The sequence below is a fragment of the Carassius gibelio genome, chromosome B25 (assembly GCF_023724105.1).
Source record: "Carassius gibelio isolate Cgi1373 ecotype wild population from Czech Republic chromosome B25, carGib1.2-hapl.c, whole genome shotgun sequence".
Lineage (NCBI taxonomy): Eukaryota > Metazoa > Chordata > Actinopteri > Cypriniformes > Cyprinidae > Carassius > Carassius gibelio.
Genome location: NC_068420.1, coordinates 20,524,790 through 20,551,800, shown reverse-complemented (window position 1 = coordinate 20,551,800; position 27,011 = coordinate 20,524,790). Strand labels below are relative to the sequence as shown.

General features: G+C 38.5%; 2 protein-coding genes across 2 annotated transcripts in view; both read right to left on the bottom strand.

The window, feature by feature from the left end:
- Positions 1-11,435, bottom strand: part of LOC128014423 (histone H4) — a 201,962-nt gene extending 190,527 nt beyond the window's left edge. Inside the window, exon 1 of the mRNA XM_052598009.1 lies at positions 11,431-11,435. The gene's annotated coding sequence lies outside the window, so the exon portion shown is untranslated. The remainder of the gene's footprint in view (positions 1-11,430) is intronic.
- LOC128014368 (WW domain-containing oxidoreductase) overlaps positions 1-27,011 on the bottom strand; it is a 194,483-nt gene that overhangs the window by 53,439 nt on the left and 114,033 nt on the right. The gene's annotated exons all lie outside the window — the stretch shown is intronic.

Here is a 27,011-nt window from a genome sequence, read left to right as displayed (position 1 = left end):
TTCCCCGGGAACACATGATATGCAAAAATTGATAGCCTTTGGATAAAAGCGTCTGCTAAATGCATACATTTAATTTAATGTATTTTAATTTAAATGTATGGAAAAGTCCTCTTCATCGTTCCTGTGGCTCCAGTACTAGACGAGACCCTCAGTTCTCCGTGATTCATTATGGTAATGCAAGAAACTGTACCTCTCTTGTTGCAAAATGCAAAACTCTCCCACTCCTTTAATTTATTATTTACAAGTCCTTTTCTAATTACCACAATGCTACTATAGCTTTTGTACATCAGACGTGTTTTAAAAATGACTTCAAACGTGTTTTCAAATATAGCATGAATGCATAAGTGAAAATGAAGTATACAAGGCGGAACTTTGCTTCGGTTAGTTATTTATCAGGACTTCCTCAGCTCACACATAAAGAGTATCTACTTCTGCTTCAAATAGACTGTCAGTGTGTGGATTTATGAAGAGCTGCTACTTTGTATGCCAGTGGTACAACATCAGACCTGAGCTCTGAGAAAATTCACACATTTTTATAGATTGAATAATGGCTAGCATAAAAACGGTTTCATAGCAGGATAAATCATATGTCAAAATACAACCCATGTAACATCATGTAATTTAGCCTATGAGAATTACGTGCGTACTTTTCGACTAAAGACTCGCCCTCTCTGCATCTGCAGATAAATGTGGAACTTAATCGCATACATGATAATTTATTAGGAGATTTAAAATATTCATAAATATTGAATTAATCATTTATAATAGATCTAGTGTGTCTTTGAAGTTTTAGATGTACAAGATCTTCCCCATAGAAAACGTCCCCTGTGGACATTTTAAATTTACTTTGACATCATCTCGGCAGCGGATGTTTTATGAATATTCAAATGTACGGACACGGTTAAACAAAAGGAGGGAAAGACCCAGAGTGACTTATTCCTCACGCTGGAGAAAGGCTTTAATAGCGGCTGTCGTAATGGCTATGCGTATCGTACAACTTTTATTCATTCGCTTACATATTTTACTTTTTATGGCTCATAACGATTTAAAGGGATTTCCTTTCCTCTTCTCTGTCTGAGTTTGAATTTGGTCCCATGTGACTGTACATCATTACGAGAAAACCTCTCTATGCATTTATTCATCTGTTTGCTGGATTCAGGTTTGTCCAGACAAGGACATAATTGCTGATGAAACATGTCCAGCTTTTTAAAGAAGATTTCCCTGGTGACATCAGAAAGAAACATCAGACGGAATAATTCAATGGTACAAACATTTCTGTCTCGTTAAGCAGGAGTTGGATGGAAATGCGAAGCCAGTGGCCAAACAACTCTGTGTAAACCGGCTGAACGGAAGTGCAAAAGGTCCTAACATGGTCCAACATGTTGTGGAAATAATGCTTTGGTAAAATATGAAAGGATAAATTTAGAAGAATGTTCATGCTGCTCTTTTCCATACAATAAAATGTCATGCTCCAAATGCATCATAAAAAACTATTCATGCAAAAAAGTGTTTTAACTCAAATAAATATAATGTCACATCACATCATTAATTATGTGTTTGTGTCCTTAGTGTTGTTATCATAAAAATGCATTTAATGGTGCGCTAAATACATTATGACTTCATAATTATGACTGCAGTGTAGTGGTCTAAAAAAATCGAAACTCTGAAATTGTATTAACCCCTTTGCTTGCAAGCATCGGCGACAACCCCAGTTTGTTATTGTTTCACTTTCACAGCACGTTAAACATCACTCTCTTACTTGATCTGGACAAACTGTGCATCAATTGAAAGTTTAAAGACTCTAGCTTTGATATTTGACCAATGTTTTGATAAAACTTTGTTGCAGCGACAGCTATTTAGTAATTTATGTCAGGAGTGCAAAATAATAAATCCGTATTATGCCACATGTTGAATAGAAATTCACCACTCATTCATATTCAGTCATATTAATGTATTAATAGTTTTTTGGATTTTGTGAACTTCACTATGCATGTTAAAGTTAAATAAGCCATTTTGGTACATCAATAGATGGGTTTCCATCCACTTTTTTGCACTGTTCTATTATCGTGAATAAAAACAAACAAACAAAACAAAAAAAGAATAATAACAATAATAATGATAAAAAAATGTGCTGTCTACAGGCTGTTTTGGTTAAATTTTGGTATATCAAAAAAAAAAGCAATAAAGAAAGAAAGAAAGATTGTGTCGTCAGTTGCAAAAAAATTTATTTTGGAAAAAAACCAAACTTGAATGGGAAATTGGCTACTGTGTGTGTGTGCGTGTGTGTGTGTGTGTGTGTGTGTGTAGTGTAGTGTATAATGAATGATATTCGCTTAAATTCTGATTCTGGCATAATATCAGTGCTGGTTCTACTAATTCTTAGTTCTGTGTTTGAGACTGTCGATCATAACATAATACTAGAGAGACTGAAAAACTAGGTCAGGCTTTCTGGGATGGTACTCAAATGGTTCAGGTAATACTTACAAGGGAGAGGTTATTAAGTGAGTGTAGGAGAGCATACGACTAAGTGGACATCCATGACATGCGGAGTCCCACAAGGCTCAATTCTTGCACCGCTCTTGTTTAGCCTGTATATGCTTCCACTAAGTCAAATAATATGAAAGAACCAAATTGATTATCACAGCTATGCTGATGATACCCAGATTTACCTAGCCTTATCGCCAAATGACTACAGCCCCATTGACTCCCTCTGCCAATGCATTGATGAAATTAATAGTTTCTTCAGTTAAACAAGGAAAAAACTGTCATTGCATTTGTAAACAAAAATGAAGTGTTCAAGGTGAATGCATACCTTGACTCTAGGGGTCAAACAGCTAAAAATAAAGTCAGGAATCTTGGTGTGATTCTGGAGACAGACCTTAGTTTCAGAAACTTGTTCATGCCTTTATCACCAGCAGTGTGGACTTTTGTAATGGGCTCCTCACTGGCCTTCCCAAAAAGACCATTAGACAGCTGCAGCTCATCCAGAACGCTGCTGCCAGGATTCTGACTAGAACCAGAAAATCTGAGCATATCACACCAGTCCTCAGGTCCGTACACTGGCTTCCATTAATTTAAGATTGATTTTAAAGTACTTTTTTAGTACTTGTTTATAAATCACTCGACCTAGGACCTAAATACATAGCAGATGTGTGTGTTCACTGAATATAAACCTAACAGAGCACTCAGATCATAAGGATCAAGTCAGTTAGAAATACCAAGGGTTCACACAAAACAAGGGGAGTCCGTCTTTAGTTATTATGCCTCCCACAGCTGGAATCAGCTTCCAGAAGAGATCAGATGTGCTAAAACACTAGTCACATTTAAATCTAGACTCAAAACTCATCTGTTTAGCTGTGCATCTATTGAATGAGCACTGTGCAATGTCCGAACCGATTGCACTGTATTTTAAGTATAATCATTTTCTATTTGTAACTCTTAAATTCAATTTTTTTTTTTTTTTATCATTTTCAAAGTTTTTTAATTGCTTATATTTTTGTGATCATTATTTGATTATTTTACTTTCTTTTATGTAAAGCACTTTGAATTACCATTGTGTACGAAATGTGCTATATAAATAAATCTGCCTTGCTTTGTGTGTGTGCGAGTGATATAGTCTTGAATGCTTAGTAGTAAAAACAGTGTTTAATTGTAGCACTTCTTGAAAGTAAACAATTTGTCAGAAAAAAAAAAAAATTACAAACTACAAATTAGCAGTTGCAAAAAAACCACGAATAACATGAGTGAACTTCAGGGGGAAATAAATAAATAAAGCACTTGTGTAGAACACTCCATCCATACATCTTCACCTTGTCAATCTGGGAAATTCAACAATGAACTTCAACAGATTCAGCTTCCATAAATGATAACAATGGAAAGAAAAATAGTCCTCTGTCACTTCTATAATGTATTCTCCATTTAGCATACAGCCAGTGTGGGCTGAGCATCTCCATCACGCGTCTGCAGCGTTTGCGGAGGAGTAGAGCGAGTGTCGGAGCGCTCAGGGCACTTCCTGAAGGACACGACGATTCATCATAAAGCTCTCTGATGGATCACACACACATTCAGAGTGAAAAGGCCCAAGTCACGAAACAAAAGCAGTATATTGAGCAAGTGTCTGCCCTACACTCTTAATCACAGGAGAACTTCTGTTAGAGTTTTTCTGAGTCTGTTTGATTGATTGATGATGTAACAGCCCGGCTTTGGAGAGGAACACACTTATTGTGGAAACCTAATAAGGTGGAGACTGGTTTTACACCTGAGGTGATGAATCTCTTGATCAGTGAAAGGTCATCTTTCACCACGCCGGAGATCCTGAGGTTTGTTAAGATATGCATCAGCCTCGTTGCATCACCACGTAAAAACAGACATCAAAAGAGCAGGAAAAGAAGCTCAAACGAGCTCCGATGTGCTTCCTCAGCACTTCAACAGAGCGCAGAAGACTGACCGCCACGTTTAATCACTTCCTGTCAGAACATCTCAACATGAGCTCTATTTGCATCTATAATTTAAAGAAAATAATAATAATAATAATTTCTGTGCTTCACACACATTTGCACATTTCTCTCTCTTCATCTTTGTCTCTCCAAGATTTATTTCTTTTAATTATAAAAACTAAATTAACAATACTACTAACACTATTACTAATTATTATTATTAATACAAGTTTTTGTTTGTTTGTTTGTTTTGACTGATTGATTGATTGATTGACTGACTGAATAACTGACTGATTGTTTGACTGGTTGATTGGTTGATTGACTGATTGATTGTCAAGTTAACTTTGCATCTTGGATTATGACAATGCAGTTAAGCATTGTAATTTAACAACCATTCGAATTGTTTTTATAGCAACATTGTAGAAAGGCTGCCTTAAGGCGGGCGTACACGGTGCGATTTTTGCTGTCGTACGAGTTTTCATGCGAATTTTTTCAATTGTGTGGAAATCGCGTATTCTCGTATGGTCGCGGCTCGTATCATTTACGATGAATTACGAGCTGAGCAGAGTGGCTTACGAGCACTTCCCGACCTCCCGATCATTTTTAAACATGTCTAAAAAGTTTGTGAGCTATCGGTTTGAATTCGTGCCATTTGTGCGGTTGAACGAGCCGATTTGTTGATTTATCTGAAGTTGACCAATCACGAACTAGGAAAACCACAGAAGAAGAAAGACGAAGAAGGCAGCTGAAGTCTGCCAGGAACAGCAAGCGCTGTATGATGTTTCTAGCAACGTATTCCAATGCCTTTTTAGTTCTCTCTCTCTCTCCCTCCCTCTCTCGCTCACACACGCATATGTAGTTTACAGGGACTCTCCATAAACGTAACTGTATTCTATACTGTATATCCCCATACACTACCTCTATCATCACGAAAAATGCATGTTTAAAATTTCTATTAAAACACCGTATAGTATTTTTTAAGCCATTTGGTTTACGAGGGCACAGTCCTCACAAACCATGTTTACATTTTAATACCCATTTCAGATATTTATAAACCATATACAAGAACACACACACAGTAACCAAACGTCCCTGTTTCCTATTGCTGAAAAATAACCTGTAGGAAACAGTCACGGCTCGTATCAATATTTTATATGCAGTTATGAGAGAGGGAGAGCAGTTATATTAGGTGCGTTCCACTTGAAGCACCGCTGCAAGCACAGAATGATCCCCTTTATGACATCAAAGTACCGCGAGAGCGATTCGAATGCATTGGATATGTGTTCTGTCATATCGCTCTCGCGGTACAGTGATCCTTGGCTTCTGTGCGTGCAGCGCTGCTTCAAGTCGAACGCGTCTATCAACTTTGTGCGATTGCTTCTGGAATTCGCAGGTTGTAAAATCGTGTCGTATATCATCTCGTCCGTACGATTTTCAGATAAACACACTCGTGCCGTGTGCGTGGACATACGATCTTCCGACCATCCGAATTCGCACCGTGTACGCCCGCCTTTACTGACTGTAGAACAGCAGCCCAAACCAATGCATAAACAGATGTTTGACTGTAGACAAATAGCACAGCTGTCAGTCAAATGCTTATTTAACATAACAACACTAGCAAATATGGTCAGTTTTGGATTTGAGGGCTTTAAGTCGTTGTAATTACCACAGCGGTCCTTCTGGTAACTACTGTTGTGACTGGGAAAGGTGGGATAGAGCGATGAAAAGATGACGGAGGAGGAGGATAGTGGGGAAGACAGTGGCCAGGGGAAAAATGAGGAGGTCAACCTGGTGTTGCAAGGTTAGCACACACTGTAATGGAGAGGTGAGAACTGAACCCTGGAAAAAACACACACATAACTACACGTGCACATAGAGCTGGGGACCAGCAGGGATTTCACCATTAGATTTCATTCAGATTCAGATTAAACAGGTCTGCTTGAATTAGTATATAAACACCCAATTTTCTTCAGTGTACTTGTTCACATAACATTTTTTCCGTCACGCTTTCAGCCTTTGGACTGCTGGATATGTCAACAGTTGGTTATCGTGCTCGTGAACAAAAGTATAAACTTCCTGATTTACATTGCGTATCCCATCAGTTACAAAAGAGACATGTCCAGAGGCACTTGGTGGCACAGACTATTTTACTGACGCTAAAGAAAAGATTCAAAAGCAGCCCTTAGGATCCTCAGACAGAAACACATATAACACTCACTGACAACATTGTGAGTGAGAGTGTGAGAACAAAAGGAAAAGAAGAAAGACACGTACAGCATCAGTCCAGGGACCGGACTTAAACAATTTTCATTTTATGATTTCCATGACGTCTTGTGCAATTCATGTGTATAACGACTTAAATATGATTAATACGTTTTTAACTTGTATATTAAAATTCATTTTGATATAATTTGGGCAGATAACATTAGTGTGATTCATCAGTCCTGATGTCAAAATGAAAAAAAAAAAGCCACGTGGTGGTATATGGTATACTCTACGAAAACAAACAAACAAACAAAAAAAATAGAACAGAAAAAAATAAACAAAACTCTAAACAGAACAAAACAAAGCAAACCGAAACCGAAAAAAACTAAAATAAAACAGAACAAAACAAGGTCATTAAGGTTCCTTAAAAAAAAGCCATGTGGTGGTATATGGTTTACTCTACGAAAACAAAAACAAACAAACAAACAAAACTGAACAGAAAAATAATAAACAAAACTCTAAACAGAACAAAAAAAAAATGAAACCGAAAACAAAACAGAACCAAAAAAAACTAAACAAACCGAAGACAAAACAAAGCAAAACAAACAAAAATAAATAAAACAGAACAAAACAAAACAAAACAAGGCCATTAAGTCTCCTTAAAAAGGCCATGTGGTGGTATGTGGTATACTGTGCAGTAGTTAGTGATTATTAATGATAATTCATGATAAATGTATTAAACACACACACACAACACACACACAAAAACATGAAACCAGCATGAATACATTTTCAAGAACTAACTGTTACAAAGTCAAAACCGTGCACCGTTTGTCCACAGATGTCCCGCAGGTGTAGACATGAGAGATACTGGTGCACTGATGGATTCTGGGAGATTGAGATGTGTATAAGTCCTCAAGTGTAGATGAACTGGAGAAGAAGAGCTCTAGTGTTAGAACTCCTCCCCTACTGTCAGCATGTCAAAGCTCATGAGGACCGCATTCATCATATCACCAGCACGTCTGACGGATTTCCATCTCAGACGCCGCTACAATCCCCAACTTACTCATCGCTAATACGCATCTCTCCACTTCCCTGTCTTTGTCAACCTTACTGCCAGAAAAAAAAAACAAAGCAGACACATCTCTTCGGCGTTTTGAAATATTCAGTACCTTCAGATTCGCAATTTACCACACGACCTCCAAGTCTGACCCACAGAAATGCAGTTCTGAACGAGACAGCCGAGGCTGTTTAAACAAACATGAATATCTGGAGGTTATTCCTAGACACGGCGAGAGCCGGTTTGATTTCACCACAGACGCGAACGCTGCGTGGAGAAACGGTTCCCTGTCTTGCAACCTTTCTCGGGGGTAAAGGGTAAAGGATACGCGCACCTCTGTGAGGGCTAGGACGAGGTTAGGACGCGGGACTCTGTGGGTCGCCAGAGCAGCGGGGTTAACAGTCTAGTGAAGACATGGCTGGCACCAGTGAGTTGCACTAATACACTTGGCAGCCAATTCAGTGTCAAAGCGTAATTCCCTGGGGGCTGGAAGGACACTACGTAATCTGTATTCAGCCCTGACATTGTCCACATCTGATACGGAACATTAGCTGCTAACTCCCTCTATAGACTAGTGTCCTTCAGTTTATATTACTTTATGTTAATAGAAAAAAATTACATACAACATCATTTGTCATAGTTACGGCAGCCAGTGGATGGCTGATTTAAATGCATGTGTTTACTGTTAGGGGAGGGACGGGAGTTGTCTCTTTTGGCCTTATTGATCTTTGATCCATTCTCAAACCTCCCCTGCCCTGAACTGTTTTATTTAGCCTTTGGTGACAGGCAGCTTTTAGAGCTGAACTCTGTCTGGACAGGCTATTGAAAGCAGAGGCACTTGACGACGGCGTCCTAAAACCGTCGGACTGAAAGAGTTGATGGTCAGCACTTGCCCAAGTGAACACTGCTGCTGGAGCCATGCTGGCGCATGTGCTGCGATGCCGATGTTTCAAAAATTAGAAACGTCCATTTTAGTTCTAGATCTATCATCCTGAAGTCAATAGGATTTTTTAATAAAGACAAATAGAGTTGTCAGACGTTTAACGGTGACGTTTAAATTAATGCTACCATGGTGTACTTTGATTATATCTCGTGTTTAGCTTTTCGTCTTCTGGTTATTGTATTAAAGTGCCCCTATTATGCCATCTCCCATACAGCCTTTCATGCAGTGTGTAACATGGCTGTATGTGAATGCAAACAATCTGCAAAGCCGAAAGTGCACAATAAATAAAGTTATCGTCTCCCAAAAAGAAAGAATCACAAAACGGGATTCACAAAACGTTTGCTATTGAAAGATTTTTCATTATTTATTTGGACTAGCTGGCTCCACGGAATCTCAAACTGTAAGTATGATAAATAATAGATGTTTATATTTTCTATTGCGCATTCAAAATACGCAACCCTGACAATGGCCGTATCATTTCCGACACACACTGTAGGTGGTAAAACAATCACAACAGACTGAAACTTACAACTGCTCTGAATGAATCTTTTGAGAATTGTTGGAAAATGGTGATCTTCCATTTTGGAAAAACAAGAGCATTGTTCAACCTTGCATGCCCCTATTGTTGGAAGAGTCCCAAAGCAATATTAAGAACCTTAACAATTGCATAATAGGGGCACGTTATGGCTTCAAAATTCAACACTCTATAGATGAAACGATGTTTGGAGAATGGATGGATGGATGGATGGATGTTTAATTCATTATTAGATCTCACTTTTGAAATCTACTTTGAAAGTCTAGAGCCAGCTAGAAGTAACTCTTGTCCTGGAGTATCAACAGTATTTTGTGTGTTTCCATAGTCAAACTGAACATATCCCATCAGTCTGTTGGTAGTGACTCCAGGACCTAAAACTGTGTGTCAGATAAGAATGATGTGCAAAACGTGTACGTTTGAGGGTACTCCAGGACTAGGGTTGGAAAAGGCTGCTCTAGAAAAGAAACAAGATTCAGGGCTCCAAACTGTGACTAAAACGGTAGCATTTGCGACAATAAATATTAAATTGCTAGTTACGTTTTTGCTGAGGTTGCCACTGGCGCCTACTAGGCCCTTGTGTTTACATGATACAACATAAAAAATTCCATATAATGCCTTTTTTTCCCCCGATTGTTTTGCGATTTGTTATGTTCGCGTATTAAACTGAGACGATGCGCAAAAAAAGACCTGATAAACACACCTCAGTTGACCAGTGTGAGTGAGGGATGATGGAGACTTGAAGAGAAAGTGCAGAAAACCAGTGTTTGTTTCATGCACAACTTGAACTAACTGCAACAGGTAAAGGCGTCAGGCAAGGCAAGTGTGTTTGAGCTGGTTGAAGCAAGGATCTACAGGATGCTGGCCCTCCAGGTGCAGGACTGGACATGTTTCTCCTCGACCAGGGGTCTAGATATCGAGGAGACTTCACTTGTGACATCTTTAGGAGTTCTCTTTCAATTGCAAATCCTTTTGATGTGCTCACTATTTGGAGCGATGTCTTCTACAGTGTATCTTTCTCTACAGATCCGACTGGTGGACGAAATATGGCCCACTTTCCCCTGTCAGTGGGTTTCTATTGGTCTGCAGGTCGTTTTGCTGTCTCAGATCCAGACAAACACCCTCTTGACTTAACGTTCATTTCGATCGACCGGCTCTCTCACTCATAAGACACACATCCGTCTCCGGTGTCACACTCGTGAACCCGGGCGACCTTTAACCCCCACTTCCTCAAAGCATCAGGGCGATGCCACTAAAGGAGACAGACAGGTTAGTCAGATAGCAATCAGTGTGATCAATATCGTCTACGAACCTGGATTCAAACATGCTAATGCCGCCGAGCTGCCGGGAGCCAATTTACACAAAGTGTGTATACATACACACACCAAAAACAATAAGGAAAGTCATTCAAATTTGCTTCACTGTTGTCTTACCTCTTCTACAATCAGATGCTATTGGTAAAATTCACCTCAAATTCAAACGCAGCCCGGTTGAGAGTTCACTGATGGTTTCTGTGATAATCTGAGCGTGCCGTCTTAATTGAAGTATCTTCTGCTAATTTATAGTGTCTAATTGTTCTATCCTTAATTAAAAAGGCTTAGCGCAGCATCACGCTGAGATAGGCTTCATAACGCTGATTGGATGGCGCTAATTAGATTTAATTTGCAATTATTTTCACACACAGTTGTGTTAACCTTTATGGTGTAGCCCCGCCAGCGCCCACCCACTCACAGGAAGCGGTTTAACTAGCAGGATATAAGCTGTTACGTGTGGGCTAGACTAAAGATGAGTGATGTTGTGATAAAAGTCTAATAATGTGGGGAAAGCTAAAGACATCTGGTTAGCATGTTTCCCTTTGAATAAAAAATGTACTGGGAGCCACAAACCACAATCTCTTTAGAATTAAAGGGCCACACTCCTAATTTAATGATGAATACGTTTTGTTGTTGGAAGAAGTCTCTTATGCTTACCAAGGTTGCATTTAGTTCATTTGATCAAAACATAGTATAAAAAAGTCATATTGTGTTTTTTATTGTCCTTTGATACAATATTTATTGTTTGTTTGTTTTTAATGAAGAGAAAGACCATTTTAGATTTTCTGTGCGTAAGCTGTCAGCTAATATGCGATCTCCGAGATGTTTCCAGGTCCCAAGTCTGTTCTGTTTCTCCACCACAGCTGGATTCGTTCCAGGTGGCACATATCCTGCAGTAGAGTTTCAAAACACACAGCCGGCTGTCCATTCATCACTAGCACTTGACTGACTTGGAGTGGGACACTCGTGTGGGTTTCTGACAGAAAGAAGGAGTCACAGGGCACTTCTCTGGTGTGTGTGCTTGTGACAGACTGATCCAGCACTCAAACATGTCATCTGCAGTCAGGCGGCCCCCTGTGGAAGCGAGAGCCAGCTGGCAGCGGCCCCTCCAGAGAGCAGGAGAGGAGGAATCCCACACTACACCAGCCCGGCTTTCACATGACAGTACTGATTAACAACAGCAGCTCTGCTCTTACATGAACTTCATGAGATACAGTAGTTCACACAAAAACTGAAACTGTGTCCTTTCCTCACCCCCATGTTGTTCCAGGTATGTATGACTTAATTTTATGTTCCACAGAATAAAATAAAAATCGAATTAAAATAAATAAAACCGAGAGAAAACGTCAATCAGTAAACGGTGAAAATTTTCATTTTTGTGTGTCCTCTTCCTTTAAGCAGCTAGCTTTTCTGTAGTTTTCTGTTCTTTTCTATTCTACTCTGTTCTAATGTATTCCATTTCCAACTGTGCAATGTGTTACTGTTGTCATTTATTATAGTTTGCTCTGTTTAAATCTACTGTTCTCCACTGTATTCCATTCTATTTCTATGGTTATCTTACATTCTGCAACATATTTTGCTCTATTCTGTTAGATTCTATCATGTTCTGATTTGTTCCGTTTTATTCCAGTGTTCTCTATTGAATTCTACTTGCTGCTTCTTCTGCACTTTCTGCATTTTATTCATATTCTATATTCTATTTTACATCTATACTGAACTTCTTTGTACAATATATCCTATTTTGCTGGAACGTCATTGTGCACGATTCTTTTCAATTCAATTATCTTCCATTTCATTTTATTGCTACATTTTATATCACCATTTGATTTCATTCTGCTGTTATATTCTAATGTGTTCAATTTGAGTTTGATATTGTATCTGTTTTATTAAATGTGATACATCGTGCTCTGTAGTGTAAAACTGGGTTTTATTCTACTATGCTGGAATCTATATTTATTCTATTGTGTAATATTCAATTCTGTTCTATTTTCATTCAGTTCCAATCTACTGAAATCTATTTTACTGTATTTATTCTATACTATCATATACTATTCTCTTTAGAGTAAATCATATAGCAGATACTCTGTGCTATTCTATTCTCTGTTCTGTTTTATTGTATGCTGATCTGTTAAATTCTACTGTATTCAGTTCTATTCTTTTGGGTTCCACTATTTTATTCTGTACCATACTTTTCTGTTCTATTCTATTTTATTATATAGCTTTCTACACTGGTTTAATTCTATTGTGCAAAATCGTATTAGACTCAATTCTATTCTATTCTATATTTATGAAGCCGCCCACTCCCCTGTCTTTGCTTTAAAGTGCCCATCCAATCGGAGCACAGTAAAATTATATTAATCTGGACTGCCTGCTATACTTCCATTGGTTGCATTTTAATACACCGTTTTCCCAACTATTTCTAATTTATGTGAGTGTTAAATTCTCATGTAATTTGTTCCACTGGTTTTTTTATATTGGGCACAACTCTATTCAAATTAATTATTTCATTTTGTTGTTACATTCTATTTCACTCCTCAGTTATTTTCTGTTCCTTTTGTTCTGTTCTATTTTACTTTTGTAATATATTTTCTATTATATTTGATAGCTATATTTTATGCTGTTAAATTCTATTTCTCCTTTTTTATTTTCTAGCGTTATATGCCACTGTGCTACTTTGATTCCACTGTATTCTGTTTTATTCTTCATACTATTGTTCTAATCTATTCTCTTTTATTATTTTCTATATTGCTTCATTCTGCTGTGTTCCGTTGTATTCCATCGTTATATTCTACTTTATTTTGTTGCACTCTATTTGATTATTTTCCATTCTATTATTCTCACCACTGTTCTGTTGGTTCTTTTGCTGTCTTCTATTCTACTTTATTCTATTCCACCACCCCCATAATAAAGATTTCAATTCATGTTAGCAGCGTGATAAGTCTGATCATTATTGAGCTGATTGCAGTGTAGTTGTGAGAACCTCCCTTGTTTCTCCTGCAGTTCCAGAGAAGAACAGATACATGTAATGCTTTTATCGGCCGTTTCCTTTGAAGCGGGATCTGGAGGTATGTATTGATATTTGGGGAAACCGATGGTGTGCTTAATCACTTTGATATTTTTATAGAGTGAAGGAAATTGATGCCTGCCTTTAACGATCCCCCGAATAAAGTGTGATGACATCACGTGGACTCCATCATAGCAGCTCACTGGAGCTCGGCTAACAGAGCCGTACGCTGATCAATGAGGGACAGAGAAACAGCGAGTCTTCGGGAGGGAACAGGTTAGCGAACAGAAATCTAACTAACAGACCACAACAAGTCAAAACCAGCCAGACTTGACCTCGTCTCCACTTCCAGCGCACCGCAGTCAGACATCACCGGGTCACCTGATGAAGACGCACAAGCTTGGTTGTTTTCTAATTATTTCCTCTGAATAACCCGCTGTGAAACACGCTCCTGTCCGCTCCCACACACAGAGACGGATGCACCCGGCTCTCCCGGCGGGGGTGAAGGGTGAAGGACAGTCAAGTTGGTACGAGAGGGGAGAGGATCTGTTTAACGATTCTGTAAAGAGAGCGGGCGGAGGCCTGGGGAGAGAGGGCAAGGAGAGCTTGTCAAAGAGTCAATCAAAAGGCCCTGACCAGACTGAGGGGGAGAGTCGCCTCTCCGCAGGTCAACCGCCTTTTGTCCAGCTCAAACCACACACACTCTCACACACTCAGCAGGAGAAATAAAAAAACCTCTGTGTTTGCTTTCTCAAATACATGTTCCTGGTCCCATTGTGCACAATTAAACAGTCTACATTATTCCATTAAACTGGAATTCAGGCATGGAATGTCCACTTTTCAACATCCAATCAGTATCCAGTGGATAAAAATAAGTCCCGCCCTAAATTAATGTTGAATACAGTGTTGGGGGATAATGGATTACAAATAGCGCAAGTTACATAATCAGTGTACCTCTAGTAAAGTAATGCATTACTAGTAAAATTACAAAAAAAACAACAAAAAAATATCAAGAAAATATTGGCGTTACCTTTTCTAATATACTTATACTTTGTTACACAAAAGTAATATAATGCATTACTTTCCATAAAAAAAGTAATGCAATTAGTTACTTTTTTATAGAGTAACGCAACATTGTAAAACATTTACTTTTAAAAGTAACTTTCCCCAACATTACAAATGATGTCACTTGGAAATATATCACATTATATCGTGGACTCATATTTCATAAGCAACGGATTGAACCTGTAACCTCCCCATCATTGTTTTCGTGAAAGTCAAAGCAGACTAATTGTAAGGCTGTTTTAGTTTTCCACAAGAAGTTCTGTAAGTGAAATCTGGTTTTTCGAAAGCAGAAGGAAATTTCCACCTCCACTCCGAGAGGAAAGACCGGAGAGAATAATCTCTCCCTCATTATTATCAATTAAGGTCAAGCTGAGAGGGAAGGAAAGAACGAGGGATGAGGCAAACGAGTAGGCTGGCGTTTGGTTACTTTGGGATTTTAACAACAGATGATCATGCGATCAGTAAAAGTGTTTTTTAACGTAAACACTAATAAATAATCCATATGTTTTTATGGAAAATTGGAATTAATTAAAGTAGTAAGGATATATATATAAATGACAAGTCGAGGAAGTTTAGTTGGCACTTTCTGAAGTTAACTATGGTATGTAGGTAGCTGTGTGTGAATACAGTAATGCTATTAGGAGCGGTGGAGGACGAGGAGTAGTGTGTTAGAGACCAGGACAGGCCCAGAGTCAGTGATTAATGACTGGAATCCACTGTGGGAGATAGTGAGGGAACACTGTGATTATCCTGCCTGTAGGGCCCTGGGTTTACACGCAATCTCTGACCCGGAACCAGTATGAATCTCCTGACCTTCACCCCTATCGCACACACACACACACACACACACACACACACATCCACAAGGATAAGTCTAAATCTGCCTGAGAGGTAGGCGGACTCCCTGGCCGGAGTTAATGGTGTTTTTTTCCAGGTGAGTAAGTTGGCGTTTCCGGCTGAAGAGAGATGGGGAATTAAGATGTTATGCTAAATGAGGAGCAGCTCTGCTAACTGTCTCCTTCACTGCCCACACGTGAGGCGATCTGTTTAAACACAAACTCACAAACGCACACAGATCAATACAGTCAGCAAGAGACAAAGGGAGGGTGAGAGCCTGGGCAAGACAGAAAAACAGACAAAGAAAGAATATAAGAGCAAACGAAAGGAATAATGAACAGATGAAAAAGATCAACACATAACACAATTTTTTTTTAAAGAACAGACGATCCAATAAACTTATCATCCAAACAATAATAACACAAGAAAAAGTACAAAAGAAAGAAGGAATGGACATAAAAAAAACAAAAACAAATAAGACACAATTAGCCATTCGCCAAAAGCCAAGCAATTGAACAAGGAGTGACCAAAGGGAAAGAATAAAGACAAAACAAAAATCAAAGAACAGAAAAATGAATGAAAAACAAAAATGAAGAGGTACGAATACAAAGAAAGAACAAAAAAGATAAAAAAAAAACAACAAAAAACAAAAACAAATGAACTAACAATCAAATAAAAAAACAACCAACTTGGCAACCAAAGCAATGAATGGACAAACAATTTAAAAAATAAATAAATAAATATAAAAAAAGAGTGAAAGGACCAGCAATCCAAGAATCCCAAAAAACAACCAACTAACCAACTAACAATACCAAGATATGAAAGAATGGTCAATACTAAAGGAACATAAAAAAAGATTAAACGATAGAAGCAAGCAAGAAATAAATGAAGAAACTACAACAAAAAAGAACAAAATATTGAAAAGAACAAAATACTGAACAAACAAAAATGAGAATAAACCAATCAGCAAACAAATCAACAATCCATAAATGTCACTAACCATAAGAAATAAAGAAAAAAAGAAAGAAAGAAAGAAAGAAATGTTGATTTGAGTAAATCTCCAACTTACTCTTCAACATACAGCCTTCAAATGCAAACCAACAGACCAGAACAGACTAAGTAACTAACTGCCTGAACTATATACAGACACATAGCTGTCCACTGAAAAAGGTTTGTCCAGATTTTATAGATTTTAAAAGTACAGACACATTTCGTAATTGAGTTATCCGTCAACAATGATGACAATTCTGTTGAATTCCATGTTTAGACAGAAAAAAATGAAGGAAAAAAAAACAACAGAAAATCAATTTGTGCAGCGGTTCGGAGCGGAGCGGCGCGTGGCGTATAGAACATGTCAGGCTCTGAAATGAAGCCGTTTGACTGCGCTGGCCCGCGACGGGGAAATCTGGGCTGTTGTTCCCGCTGGCTGAGCAGCTCTCTCAGGCTCGCCGCAGACAGTCAATAGCCTGAAAATGAACAGGGTTGTTTTCAAGCGCCGGCCCTGCAGGCTTCAGCGCCCGCATATCGGTACAATAACGCAAACATGTCGGAATCATTATCAGTGCTAAAGATATGATTAAAGCAGCCTCTCTTGGCACGGACGAACAAAAGGAGGCCTCTCTTTTCGCTCTGGTTTTAACCAGCACTCAGGGAGCCAATTCTGCTTTTGACATAGATGGACTCAAAGCCGAAGTCCCTAAAGAAGTGGAGTGTGTGATGGAGGGAATAAAAGAGCAGAAACAAGTGGTGGACTGGCACCGTAGGGAGAGGTGCTTGTTTAGAGCGGTAATAAAGTACTCAAGTCTCTACCTCATTTCCACAACACAAGACTCCAGACCTGAGAGCAATGAGAGAGAAGGATAAAAAGAGAGGGGAAATGAATGCAGGGAAGGCGTGTTACAGGTCGGTTCCTCTGTTCTGGGATGAGATAGGACTTCCTCTGGAGAGGGCACAGCACATAAAGAAAGCCATCATATCACCATCTCTGGCCATGATTGAGTCCCGGACGAGCCCCCGATGTAAACCAAAGCCACTTAAACCTGTTCGCCCCGCTCAGAGTCATCTTCCCTGTTTGTCCCAAGTCCTACCACATTCCCAAATTCCCACACCCTTTCTCCGGCTATTCGGAAAACTCCCTGTTCTCCCACCCCCTCCCCCTCTATATTAAAAACAAACAGTCCGGCGGAGCCCTGTCGCCTCTACCCGGCTGCGAAAACCCTGGATTCTGACACATGGTGCGGAAATGTGTTCATGTTTCATTGTAAATTTATGAAGTCTCGGAGCACGCGGCGTCCCCCGGGCAAAGACTCGGGTAAATGAAAGTAGCAGGCAGTCCAGATTAATATCATTTTTCTGTGCTCCGATTGGATGGGCACTTTAAAGCAAAGACGGGGGAGCGGGCGGCTTCATCTGTCTTTTGATTCTCTGGGACCTGTACGGGAAAGGACTGGAGTATTGTAGAGTGAGCTTAAGTATATTCTGAACACTTTTTCATTAATTTATGTGGAGGAGAGGCTCCTATCATATTTTATGAATGCTTGAATGTCCCGAGGGACATGTATGACTTAAGTCGAAAACATAATTTCAAGCTGTTCAGGTTGGTGTGTTCTCTTTGATAATGACCATGATGAGTGTTGGCGGGGTTTACAGTTTACAAATGTGCCTTTGTCTGCCACTTGTGGGCTAACGTTGAGCACATATAGTGGTCGAAACGTGACAGAAAACATTTCCAGTGATTCTGTATCCCAGGACATTTGACAGTGGGGGACAGCTGGTTAAAATATTCTGGACCTTGTGACAAGGAGAATCAGCAATTTTTTCAAAAGCTTGTAAATTAATTCCTGGTCATTAATTCATGTATTTGGTGAAATGGACTGAAGTGGTCCTGAAGAAAGGTTTTAATGATGGATACTAAGCTACACATCCTTATCAGGCTACGGGAAGGTGTCCAAGTGGCTCCCACTGTTCTTAAACCAAGTCACTTTTTTTTTAAATGCACGTTATTTGGGATTTTACCGTACATTTCCCACAAAAGTGCATGGGCTAACCACTAGACCACAGTTCTGACCGAGAGTTATTAACGAGAACGCTCTGACAGCATAGACCGTAAAGTGAACTTGACATGTAAAAGTGAAAATTGCACACTGCATAAGGCATGAGACGAACAAACATGGCTGTGTTATTGACCTATGCTGATAAATACACCAAATCCTAAACAGTCCTGCTGGTGGAATATAAAATTAGCTAAAGCGGTTGGAATTAAGAGCTGGTTTCAGTGGCCAGACTATGGCAGTGCTAATGTATTTGGGGGGGTGTGCGGCTGTTAATTAAATCTATTCTAGGTCACAAGATAAATGGCTCTGACACAAACGTGTTGGCCCCACACCAGCAGCAAAAAAAAAAAAAAAAAAATTATATATATATATATAATGCTTTCCGCCATTCTGCTACAAGCTTTGATGGATTTAAATGAAAAGAGTCATTAATAAAGTTGAGCGGTTTGAGGGTAAAAGCACACTATTAATAACAGTTCTTCATGACTGCAAGGAATATTGTACATATTAAAACAAACCCTAAGTGAGTGGACCAGGGTTTGAGAAATATAAGGCAACTAACCGAGAGCTCATGCCTGGGTGATTAACAGCAGAGGTTATTGCATTTATCATGTATGAAACGCCTCAGATGAGTGATCCACAGCCAGAGGAAATATACTGTTACGGTAAACAGGTGCAGAAGTTATTTTAGTATTTTATTTTTTTTAATAAATAAAAACAAACTATGTTATGTCTGTTATTTTCTTTAATTTAGTGTGACTGAAATATTTAATATTTATACCTGTCTGCCTATCTATCTATCCATCTATCTTATCTTCTGAAAATGTGTGGCTAAAAATTACAACATGTATATATTTAATCTAAAGCCATCAATTCAATGCATTTATTGTGATTAATTACAAAAACATTAACATATTCAATCATGCCCCCTAATAAATATTCCATAATCCATTACATTTCGTTAATGCAACTCAAACAGTGCAGCTGTATTCAGAATAAACAAGCAGATATTTATGCCTGTAAATAATGTAATTAATCAATCAGCATTTTGTAATCAATATTAACAAACATATTAAATTGACTGACAACTTGCTTTAAATACAAAAACGGTATCAGAAGTCCGGAGTCTAAATGGTTCAACTGTGTATTTAATAACACAGCGTCTGAAAATCTCCTAGTCTCAGAGCTGCTGAGATGAATAGAGGAGTGTGAGAATGAGCGAAAAATGAAGGAGCCGAGAGGAGGAAGCCTGAACAATTTTAATAGAAAAACAGTATATCAATTTAAACTGCTACGGTGTCACCCCATCACCCCGCCTAAACCGGCCCGCACGCCACCCAACCAATCAGAGCGCTCCGCCAATTCATTTAAATAAGAGAGGACTTGGCCGCGGGGAGCGTAAATGATGAGGTGACGTGTTACACTGATTTATGTCTCTAGGCAATAAAAGGAGCATTTCTGCTCCTGCCTGTTTAATATGCGAATATGCAGGGCATCCCGGGCCTGACAGCCTGTCATTAATAAAACCCTTGTAAGTGGGCGCAGATAGCAATATTTCATCTTTATGAAAATACATGATGATAGTTTTACACTGTATAATTTTTAAACCAGTGCCAATGTGCCCTCCTAGGAGCTGGAGCCGTGGAATATCAGAGCTGTAAGTTAAAGAGAGAGACCGGCCCATCGCTGGAGCTCACCTCACCTGCAGGCACGCACACCTGCCCATCGCTGGAGCCGTCAGGTTACACCTTATAAAGATAAAGCCAAAATAAAAAAATGGGGCCGCTGGTGTGTGTGTGTGTGTGTGAGCTCCCCCTTAAGGATCATTATATTAACAGCCGTATTCAGAGCTGACACTCCAGAAGTACATGTGTGTTTGTGTGCGAGTGAGCGACCGCAGCGGCAAGCAAACAACTACAAATCTCCAATGTCAAGAAATAAGTCTTCTTGTAGCGCTGCGGGGAGAATCAACCCATTTTTACCTCTAGTAAGTTCTGTGTTTTACGCTTTCTCTCACACACAGCCGATGGTGGAGGGCGCGATCAAACTTACAGAAATGGTACATCAAAGTGAGAGTAATATTAGAATAACAGAAATAATTAGGCATGGGAAAGACAAGAAGAAATTCATTTGCATAAAAATGTTAATTAGTCTCTTCACAGACTGGGGCCCGCTAAGGAAACGAGCTGTTTAATGGTTGTGTGTGAGTGTGTGCTGAAGCACATTCTTTCACATGAGCTTATAATTGAAGGAACTGCTTAAAGGAATAGTTCGCCCCAAAAATCGCCAAACCTGTGTGTGGCACATAAAAGCGGAAATGTTCAAAAACCAGCCTTGCCAATCAAACGTCCGTTCAAACATTGTGTGCTATATTGCAAACCCCTCCTCTGGGTTTATATAAACATTTTTCTATAATGTAATGTTCTTATATTATATCATTTTTGTATAATACTCTATGTATATAATGTAGCTAGAAAGAAATATATTCCATTCATTCATTCATTCAAAGGTGAGAATATAATGACAATTTTCATTTTCTGGTGAACTTAATTTTTTTTTTATGTTTTTTTTTTTTTTTTTTTTTTTAAGATGTTACAATGTTATATCATAATGTTATTGTTGTTTTACCTCCTCCTTTTATCTCATTTAACAATAACATTCATTTCGTGATCCGTCCCTTTGCGCCACCTGGGGGTAGTTTCGCGAATGATTTTAACACACTATGCGCAGCGGTAAAACCCATTTAGGTTGTCCACCTACTGTACGTGAACGTGGCATACTCAGCCTCTTAGGGAGGAATATCTTAAATAATAATCCCAATAGAGCTTTCTATGGAATCTAATTCAAAGCATCATTCTTCCTTACAGATATTTGCTAAAAGGAACAAGTTTTAATGCACTGCGCAGAATTAAAATAAAGAGCCATCTATTTTTAATGTTCATTGTTATTAATAAGGCTGAACAGAATTACATATTTTTTAGATAACATATTTTAAATTTTTTTTTATAAATATACAACTAAATACATTAAATATATAACTTGGGTCTCCAGTATTATTTTATTATCTTCTCACATTTCACATGGATCCACAAAAATGTATGACGCCCGGAGAAACATCCATAAGTTCGTCTAATCTTTTTCTTCGTCTTTTTCTCTCTTTTTTTGTGCTCTGCAGCATTTTCACTTCAGTTTGGACTTCAAAATTGCCTGAACCTCGTGGTGTTGTGCCTGTTTAGGACATGGATGAGACTTCACAGCACGACTAAAAAAATAAGCATAACACTGAGCTTTTCAGGAAAATAAATACAGCTTATTATATCATTATTAATGATTTGGCTTGAGGGGGGAAATTACCATTCTAGCTAATGCACACATGTTTCATTAACAGAGAGCAAAAGTAATGAGGGATCTTGACACAGACATCTAACAATCATCTATACATTCATGTTTCTCACAACATCTATCAGAATCCTGTCTTTATTTATTTAAGACACAAGATCCTTATTCACTCTGACGAGGAAGGTAAATGTGGAAAATGAAAACTGATTTTCATATTAAAATACTTTCTCCCATCGCAGTTTACTATGGAGAAACGAGCACAAAGTCACGAGCAGACTAACAGCAACACAGGCTCATCTTACAGCATCCATTTGGAAACCTGTTTGAAAACAGTCATTATTCATGTGCAGTACTGAATGGTGACACTAGAGGCGCAGAAATGGCACGATTTACCTTTGAAGTCAGCATCAAATGCATCTCATTGTGAGCAGTTAATTCATGTGAATGCTTACTTTTCTAATTTGTTTTTATTTCGTTTACTTTAACAAAAATGTCTCGACAGACTTCTCATGACGTATGTCAGAATCCCCACTGTTTCTTACAATCTACTGTAAGCTTACATTTAAATCTGCCTCCTAGGGCTGTGCAAAAAATCGAATGCGATTTTCAGTTGCTTCTCAAAACTAGTCCAAAACTAGAAAAAATTGCTTCCTGGGGTTAAAATATACGTTTTTTAACATAGTTGCCTTGGTAAATTTAGCATTTTAGGGGCTAAATATCACGTTATTTGTATTGGGGTCGCTTTGACCCGCGGACATGAAAAACAACCACAGACTTGGCAACACCGGTTGGCATTTACTACACAGAGCCGTAATTCACTGACAATCTATAAAGAATCGATTTTTAAATCACAGGCGATTCTTTGACGATTTTGAAAATGATTTTGTGTTAGTTGTCGGTAGACTACGGCTCTGTGTAGTAACTGCCGCGCCACCTGAACCAGTGTTGCCAAGTCTGCGACTGTTTTTCATGTCCACGGTTTGAAGCAACCCCTATACCAATACCAATAACGTGATATTTAGCCCCTAAAATGCTAATTTTACCAGGGCAACCCTTCCAAAAAATGTTTTATCGGGGAACCTCCCGGAAACTCGATTGGGCTAGTTTTGGACTAGTTCTAAGAAGCAACTGGGCAGGATTTGTTGTGAAAACCTGGCAACCCTGATCTGAATGCACGATTTGCTGCTACTTCTGTTAAATCACAACTTTAAAAATTGACATTAAATGCCACTTTTGATCCTTCCATTTGCTCTTGCGTTCCACTGAAAAAAAGTCATAAGGGGTTTGGAAGGACAAATGATTTTCAGTTTTGGCAGAATTTCATTTCTTATTTCGGAGTTAAACAATTTTCTTTTTCACTAGTAAATACCTCTTATCAAAACGTCACATTGCTTCCTAATTCCAGGCATACTTCTCCTCCCATGTGTCCAACGCAGATAGATGGCCTGTGCTCTGTATTTGGAAGTACATTAGACTGATAATACACTTGTAGCCAATCACAGGGTTTAATATATGAGCCGCAGCATTTTCATTGGCAGCTCTTTGTGGAGCATAATGAAGAGAGTGTAGGCTGATGAATGCAGTGGTCCGGGGGTAAACGTCAGTTCTTTCATTAAGGGGACCTGCACCTCGCCCTGCCGTATTGAACCATGGCTCCTGCGATTAGACTGATGCATCCCGCAGACAATAACAGGTGAGGTTTGCGAGGGAAAACACATTGTGCTCTGTTTAACTCACATAAAACAACAACAGTGAGACAGAGGACGCCTGCTTTTGGGAAATCTTGGTAAAGGTTCATGTATGACCAAGGTAAATTAATAATTCATTATTAAATATCTCTAGACTGCATCTTTTGCTTAACATTACCAATTCGTAATACAGCACAACCTCTTGTATCTATTTTTTGAAAGTCCTATATACATTTATTCATGCAAATAATAGAAAGAGGGCAGGAAACAACTGGGGGGTGGGCTTTAACTTGTGTCACATGATCACCAAAGCTCCAGCGACCACATGGTCTCAACGAATAATAAAATAAATCTATGCAAAATAAATAAATTAAATTAAAACAATAAGCTGCTAATAATAACAACAACAACAATTCAATGATAACATATCAATTAAAATGAAATATAGCTTATAAATACAATGATTTTTTACAAATATTTTAATGATTTTTAAAATAAAGATTATATGGATAAATAAAATAAATATTATATTATGAAAAGTTTTTTTATATATCTAAAAAAAAATTTTAAAGAAATATTTATTATTATTATTATTATTGTTATTATTATATAGATAAACATAGATGATTAAATTGACTAAAATGTAATCAATTTAAGTTCTTGACCATTTATTTAAGGATACTCATTTAATTTTAGCATGTAGGAAGTATTCTGTGTCATAATAATCAAATTATACTGTGTACTGAGTTAAGAACCTATTGGACAGGGCACATAAACGTGTGTGTGTGTGTGTGTGTGTGTATTTGTGAGAGAGAGAGAGCCCGGAGCCGATGGGTATTAAGCAGATGAAGTCATACAGGAAATCAATGTAGTATTGAGAGCAGAAAAATGCAGTGCCTGAGGACAGGCATATGCAGCATTATAAATGAACGTGAGCATAGAGACAGTTTATAATGAGGGGTCAGGCAGAGCTGGGGAAATACTGCTGTGAATTTGCTTTACTGAGCAAAGAGCTATGAAACAGCCTTTGTGCATTACTTAGGCTAGAAATCATACATACTGGATCATTTTATTTTATTTTTAATGCAAGTGCATTAACTAATTATCTGTTGTGCATTATTAGAAATAATATATATGTTTTTATATAATAAAGCATGTTTCATTAATGTTTAAAAAAGTATGCTTTAATAAAGTTTTCTTATAATCAAAACTATTACAAAGCATGTGGCTCAGCACAGTTTTATGGCATTATTGTCTTATTTGCGTTTTTTAACAGCAATTAAAAAAAAAATCTATTCTTTAATTTCTATTTTTAAGACTGAAATAGAAACACGATAAGCAAAACGTGTGCATTGATGTTTAAATATTATTACTGAAAATGATCAGTGTTACCAAGAACACCCAACAATTTTTTTTTTTCATTAAGTGCTCGAGTTTGTAGGCTGTGACCCTTGATATAGAGCAGGTAACAGATCTCCCACATTAGCATCATAGCTCAACGCGTTTGAAGCGCAGCGCTAACTGCTAGGCCACACTTCTGACAATTTGCATTATTTAATAAGTACCTTTAAATTAGCTAAGATAGCAGCACCGAACCCCACATTGTGTGAATGACTGTGCCTTTGAGTGTCTGCTGAGAGATTCTGAGCAAGCCTTGATGGTGTTTAGCGTCGCTCTCCGTCTGTTAATTGTTCACACTTGGCTGTGTTATTATGTTCTATTTCAGGAGCGATATGGCGAGAGGAAGTCCTTAATTATTCATTGTTCTCTCGCACAGCGGCTGAACGGCCAGAAATAGACCAAATCACACCTCTGTACCGCCACAACCAGCGTGACACAAATGACACGAACGCCCTACGCGGGACCATTTGAAGGGCAGTGAGCAGCGGTTCGGGACAGAGATAGAGAAGCTAACACAGAAACCTCTTCACGTTCCTCTGGCCGCTTCCCAAGCCGCACACCGCTGTCATTGAGAATTCCCATCACACTCCAGACCAAGCAGGAAGCCATCGTAATCAAAAACAAGGATCAAGTCTACAGCTCCAATTCCCAAAGAGCGCTGTCACTGTCGATACCATTACATACCCCCATAACCCCCCCGCATGCACACAAACATACAGCTTTTACATAATCCAGTCAGAATGTTCCCGCATCCCGCGGCTCATTTAAAAAACCTAAAGTGGGATCAGGCGAAGTGAATAACTGCAGCAAATTTACTTCCGAATTACCTGCGCGACAGGGAGATGTTCAGCCACTTAGCCTTTAAGTCAAGCAGATACTTTGCCGCTTTTTTTGCACACGCCAGCACTTTACTTTTCCGCCTTTTGTTCAAGAGTAATGACATGATATAAACGTGGAGGAAAAACAAGCACAGGTTGGAAAGGAAGAAGAACGAGAAAGAAAACACGGCACTCTCTCTGAAGTTAATTGTTTCTCATTGGCCTTGTGTAAATGCGCGATGTCGAGAAGTCAAGACTTACAGTACGTTTTGGTCTGGCTCGTCCTTTGTTAAGTTAATAGCTAAATATTTAATGTTCAGGGGCTCTAAAGATTAAAGGTAACATGTTGTCAGTATCATTGGAGGAACTTCAAAGGGTGTAAATTATGCATTTCCTGTAGCGGTGGAAGAAGAAATCAAAGGACGTAATGAAGATTAAAGTTTGGAGGGCTACATACATACGCGAAAGAAGAGGGGAGTGAAAGTGTCTTGGTGTGGAAAGGTTAATCTATTTTGAGAGTGCTTTATCTTATTAGACCGTCATTGTTTTAATTCAATCTGTTCCGCTATTCGTATATGGACCAGGAGTTATGGAGACGAGGTTTACAAAGCAGGAAGTCAGGAGGCCATGAAATCACAGGAGCAATTAAAAGAACAACATGACTTTCATGAGCAATCCCGCGACGGACCGCCTGTGAATGTCAAGCTCCTAACAGTAGTTTTAATTAAAGCTGAATTGGAGTTGGGTTTAATTGTACCTTTGTGTCAGAGCCACTAAACTTAGAGCGAGGGGGAAGGATTGATGGCTAACAGTGTCTTTAAAGAGCTCAAAGGAAGGGTGAATCATTGCTCTGAGCACATTTAACATCTTTGCATTTGGTTTTTGAGAACGTTTTCTGGAAGAAACTATGTGAAGGTCAAAGTAGGGCTGGGTAATTTGGCAAAAAATTTTACTCTTGATTTTTTTCTAGAACATTTGACCAAATTTTATATTTTTTGTTTTAATGCTTTTTAACTAGTCAGCATGGAACAGTAACTAAAACATGATTCAAGTAATTTTTTCTTTATTAACCCTCTAGATAGAAATTTCTATTCCAAGTGCACCACACAAGAAGTTGTCAACAATGTACATGTCAAACATATCTTAAAAAATAAAAAAACTCAAAAGTCAAGGTAATTCAAATTCTAAATGAATTAAGGTATAACACAAGTAGGCTATTATTAACTATAAATGTTCTGTAAAAACAACAGCAGCTTTCAGCCTGTGGCCATGATGCAACCATGACATATCAGACATAGAATATTAGTTACATGGTTT